This window comes from Schistosoma haematobium, chromosome 1 (genome assembly GCF_000699445.3).
Source record: "Schistosoma haematobium chromosome 1, whole genome shotgun sequence".
In the NCBI taxonomy this organism is placed as follows: Eukaryota; Metazoa; Platyhelminthes; class Trematoda; order Strigeidida; family Schistosomatidae; genus Schistosoma; species Schistosoma haematobium.
The window spans coordinates 46,096,740-46,102,363 of record NC_067196.1 but is presented as its reverse complement, the minus strand read 5'-3'; the positions used below and the strand labels follow the sequence as shown (position 1 = coordinate 46,102,363).

At 33.3% G+C, this 5,624-nt stretch overlaps 1 protein-coding gene across 1 annotated transcript in view; it reads right to left on the bottom strand.

The window, feature by feature from the left end:
* Positions 1–3,230, bottom strand: part of FBLN2 (Fibulin 1) — a 110,935-nt gene extending 107,705 nt beyond the window's left edge. The window contains exons 1-2 of the mRNA XM_051208846.1: positions 2,751–3,230; positions 2,572–2,716 (exon numbers count right to left, since the gene is read on the bottom strand). The gene's annotated coding sequence lies outside the window, so the exon portion shown is untranslated. The remainder of the gene's footprint in view (positions 1–2,571; positions 2,717–2,750) is intronic.
* Positions 3,231–5,624: the final 2,394 nt, after the last annotated feature.

Genomic DNA, 5,624 nt, shown 5'->3' with positions numbered 1-5,624 from the left:
TTTCTTTCATGGTTCATCAGTTAAAATTAGCTTATTGTGAAGACTATCTTTAACTTCATTAAACCTTTACAACTAGCAAATTAAAGTGATCATGTTTGATAATTTCATTCACACTTGTTATTATTAATTTATGAGTCAGTAAGAGTTTAGAGACATGTTAATTACCTGTGATAAAAGAGTTCTATACAAATAACTATTTGTTTATCAACTCGAAATATCGAACGTAACAAATGAAATGATTTCATCATAAGATCATCAATGAGACAGCTCACTTACTAAGTAATAGTCTATGTACCATTTATTGTAATCGATATTTAAATTACAACTCAATCACTTTCATCATGTTAAAGATAAAGAATCGCTAAAAAAAAACGAATTTAGTAGCTGAGGGTCAGATTTGTTTAATTATAAAGCTGCGCTTTAAATTTTAGTCACAAATATGTTTACAGATTTCTGAAAAAAATCATTCTTCTAATATCAAATCAACAGCGTAAGAAATTGTTGAAGATAATATATAATCAGTTCAGTGTTTGAATGTTTAGATATTAGGTGATTAGAAGCAGCCTTCAGAGAACCATAGACCATATATATAAGCAGAGATGGATAGTGGCTAGCAGTGGAATCCAGGACGCACGTTTCGTCCTATTTGGGACTCTTCAGCTAGATGTACCTGCTGATAAGGTTTAGCTAAGTGGATAACGCGATGGCGTTTGAAGCGAACGGTACTGGGTTCGAGTCCCAGAGTGAACATCAACTCTAAAATGCAGGTACATCCAGCTGACGAGTCCCAAGTAGGACGAAATGCGCGTCTTGTATTCCACTGCTAGCCACTATCCATCTTTGCTTAGAATGCTTGTGAATTACTGCAATATCAAGGCAATACGCACAGTATTCACATATGCCAATTGAGACTGATCAATTACAGTGCTAAACATCAATGAGAAGATTCAAGTAAACAATACCAAGTATATATATAATCCTGTGTTCTGATGATATCATAACTATTTTTCCAGTGTCAAAATAAAGACATTTTTATGCACTGCATAAATGGAAATTAACCATTTGTGAATAATACTTATTAATCTTAACATTAATAATGTTTCCCAGTACAATTTATCAGCTAGGTAAACGACCGAACAACTTATACGAATTTCAAAACTACTTTGTAATTTATTTTTATGATCAAATATTTCTGCGTGTAAAAAAATATTCTATAAGAAATCCATCGTTACAATATGATCAAACAAGTTATTATCAGCATGGAGATTGTGGAGATTGTTGAGTTTTCTGATTGAGATCATGAATTGATGAATGTTAGACCACCAGTGAAAACCTGGAAGCAGTGGATGGCCGTCTTGTCTCAGTGCGGGACTCCTCAGCAGTGCGCTGTGGTTTTCGATGATGGTCTAACATTGATCAACTCATGATCTCAATCAAGTTATTAATATTTATACTGTATAGGAGAAGCTTAAAAATTAGATAAAGATAAAAGTATTTTAATATAGATATTAATGAATACATTACTAATTGAATTAAAATAGTGATTCTTTTACCAATTTATAATGATGATTACTGTTTAAACCAGTAATGAGACATGATTCTCAATAGTCCAGTGGGAAAATCTAGGTCAACTAATTAAATAAAAGTGTTTAATTAATTTGCACTTAAGACTTTACTTCAAATCTAGAAAATTACTGATGTACTTAATTAACAAGGTCAAAGGAGAAGAGGAAGAGCAAAAAACACATTACGTTGGGAAATGGAAACAGACATGAGAAGAATGAACAACAATTGGATAAAACTAGAAAGGAAGGTTCAGGACAGAGTGGGTTGGAGAATGCTGGCCGGCCGCCTATGCTCCATTGGGAGTAACAGGCGTAAGTAAGTAAGTAAATAACATAATTAACAAAAGGACTTTGTTCAATAGTGATAGCACTAATAATGATAATTATGAATAACTTATTTGACTGAATGAATTTCTATTGAATATATAAATTATGATTATTTTATTTATCGATTTCAGTGTTTATTAACATTGGAGAATTTGTGTAATTCAAAGATAAGCAGATTGGTTTTAATTCATTTCACAAAGTAATTATTTACGCCTGTTACCCCTCGTGGAGGAGCAAAGGCGTTTATTCTGGTTAGCGTTGTTTAGCAATGTTGTTTTCTACAGGATGGGGTTGCAAACCCCATGCACAACCCTCCTTCTTTGCCCGGGCTTGGGACCGTTAGCAACCGAATAGATATGCGCTACATAAATCATTCGATTTATGTGAGGGCTGGGATACTACCCGGGTGCCCAAACCTAAGCAGATAGTAACCCTAAAAGAGCTACAGGTGGAGTAAATTCATTTTACAAGCCATCCATAAAATACATAGTGTTGAAACACAATTATATGAACGAAGAATATTCGTTTCAATAATTTCTCATCAGGTTCTACAATTATAAATCCAAATTAATAATACATAAAATTGGCCAAATTTAAAGGAGAGTACATCGTTCACATAGTGTTGATAAATAAAAATAGAGTTGTACAAAATAGTTTATACTTTATGGATAACACTTACTTTGTCCCTTTTGGAATTTCACAGTTGTTGTTAAAATCAAAAGAGTCTAGTTAACTTCTGTTTCTATGATTTGTATATTGATATCATTACTGCACACTGAATAATATGCAACATTAAGCAAATGACTAAAAATAAATCCGTATTTCTGCTGTTAAATAAGTACTTTTATGCAAATTTACTTTTTATTGTTCAAATTATATTCACAATAACTAGAGTCACTTTAGTTGAAACAGGTGCTGTATCTCCTTGTTGTGTTTACTTATATATATTGTATAAATTCTGAATGTTTGGTATAATAGGAAGAGAAATCGATGGATAACCAATCGAAAAGACCCGATCTAACCAGCTGACCTATACTAATTGTATGCACGCATACCTTAATGTATGTATATGCCTAAGTTGGCGTTTATACAACTCCATCGCACATATACACATATATGTAACATGAAAACGATGTGTGTCTGTGTTAACTTAATGATTTGTCTTCGTTCCCCTAATTGAACGGCCTGTTTCATTTTTTTCTATTTGTATTTCGTATTCTCCCAAACTATTTACCAGTTAATTAGGTCAGCGTACGTTTTTTTATATTCCACAATATTAGTAAACATTATTATTGGTTTCTGCAGAAAATACTTCTTAAATTCTACTAGCAGGGTTGATCCCTAACACACTGTAGTTTTATGGCATAATATCTTAATCATAACACAATTAGACAGAATACTTTAAATAAATTTGACTCAAATTACTTACGATTCGTGTATAATACTACGTTATAGGTTTCCACTACGTTTAGATGTTTACAATATAAAGAGTGAAACATTTTACCATTTATATACCCCCTAAATATAATTTTTCAGTGTTCGGATGAACTTTTGTACGGTTAAGACTGATCTACTTGAGCAGATTCAATAACAAACGGTTGAATACAATAGGATACTAAGTGGTCAGTTTAATTGAGCAGAGTGACAATTCCTAATTTTAGGTAATATTTGTTGTATACTTGAGGTAACTAACAAATGGGTGTGAGGTTACATTCCTGAGATTTTGAAATTTATTTTCACTATATAGTAAAACGACTAAGTTATTGGCGATTAACTTATTTTTCAAATTTTAAATTTAAAAAACTGCCATTTTAGCGCCCTATGCGCATTACAGTTTAGTTCTATAAGAGGGAAATATAAAATTGTTAATTTCAAAACTGTTACAGTTTCACTACATTATTTTAAGCTTCAAAAATATTGCCTTGTGTGTTATTGAACATGGATTTAGCGAAAGATGAATATCCGTTATTTATTATTATTGAAATCAATCATTTATTGAAATCCGAAGAAACTTCACTATCACTTAGGCCCAGTCACTAAGCTCTAGTCTTAGTTAATATTATATGGCCAGTAATGTTTTCAGTGTACTGTGAAATCTATTCTTTAGATAGCTTTATATGTAAAAAATATTGTTAAGAGTACTGATAATTGTAAAAAGTCGTTTATGTAGAAACTTTCTGATTGCCATAACAACGAAATTATTTGTTACAGATTTTAGGTATTAGTGCCTATAGTTGAAATCATGAGTCAATTGAAGCTAGGCCACCATGGAAAACCTGGAATCACTGGACAGTTATTTCGTCCTAGTATGGTCTAGCTTCAATCGACTCATGATTTCAATTTTTGAAATTACTAAGATCTCCACAAAACCCATTCTGATAATAATAATCACCTGCTCACTAGTGACTGACTTCAAGAGATTCTCCTGGAGTTCTAGTGATAAGCCGTGACCAGTGGAGTTCAACCAGGTCCGTTGTGACATATCAGTTCACTGAAGACAATGGTGACGGTGGCACAATTTCGTGGATTGGTTTAAGTTAGAAATTAACACGGTTAGATGCTGGCTCAGTGGTTTAATGGTTAAGCGCTCGTGCGCAAGACTGATAGGTCCTGGGTTCGAATCTCGAGGGGGGATCGTGGATGCTCACTGCAGAGGAGTCTCATACTAGGACGGAATGGCCGTCCAGTGCTTCCAGGTTTTCCATGGTGGTCCAGCTTCAATTGACTCATGATTTCAACCAGTGAAATTACTAAAATCTCCACAAAACCCCTTCTGATATTAGTGCATACGATAAAATCATGTGATAAACCCACTGAATTTTTTATTATGCACCTGCTGTAATCTAGACAACTAACCCACTATGTAAAAATATGTGTGAGTCCAACTGAAAGCATGTTTGCACCTCAATTTTATCTATCTTCCCATTGGTTGTTAACACAGACAGTCAATAACTTACCCACAATTGATTAACATTCATAAAAACCATACAGATATTTTGACGTTTTACACACTCACTCTTTTTCCACTGTGCTTGCCCTTTGCATGTTTGTGGATTTTTATCGATTATTAACAATACATTATCCCAACATCTGGTGTTCTGGCTTTTGAATATGCTAGAGTAAAATCATAGTACTACTAGGAGAACTGGCTTACTAAAATACTCATTTAACGGGATATCATCTATTGGAGTCAAACATAAAGGAATTAACCTCTACAATGCCACCATCTTAAACAGAAATCCAAATGAGAAAATTGCCAGTAAACATAAGTAATTTACCTCTGTGGTTTGTGCTACTGATGTCGACAGATATAAATAGTATGTATCATGAGTCGAAAGTGAGATGCCTGAAGATAGAAGTTTAAGAAGATCGGAGAAAAGAGAACGATTGCTGTGGAAACGAAGAAACAATGAAGTCTGAGACGATTGACTGACATTTTCCTAATGAAGTATTTACTGTGTGGTTATCAGATTTTACTTGAACGTTCTATAATTTTTTATTCAAATACGTCCGATTGTTCCCACTTGTGTTCTCGTTCACTACGACCTGTAGGGGTTTGTTGTCACTATATTCTGAAATTCTTAAATAATCATGGCCTCATTATACGTCATTAATTAAATAGAAACGTTGTATGGAACTGATGCAGAAATCGTAGAATACATTAACATGAGTAATATCCAACGTACATAAAGTAACCTGTCTACAGGAGCGATACAATTAATTTGATCTTAC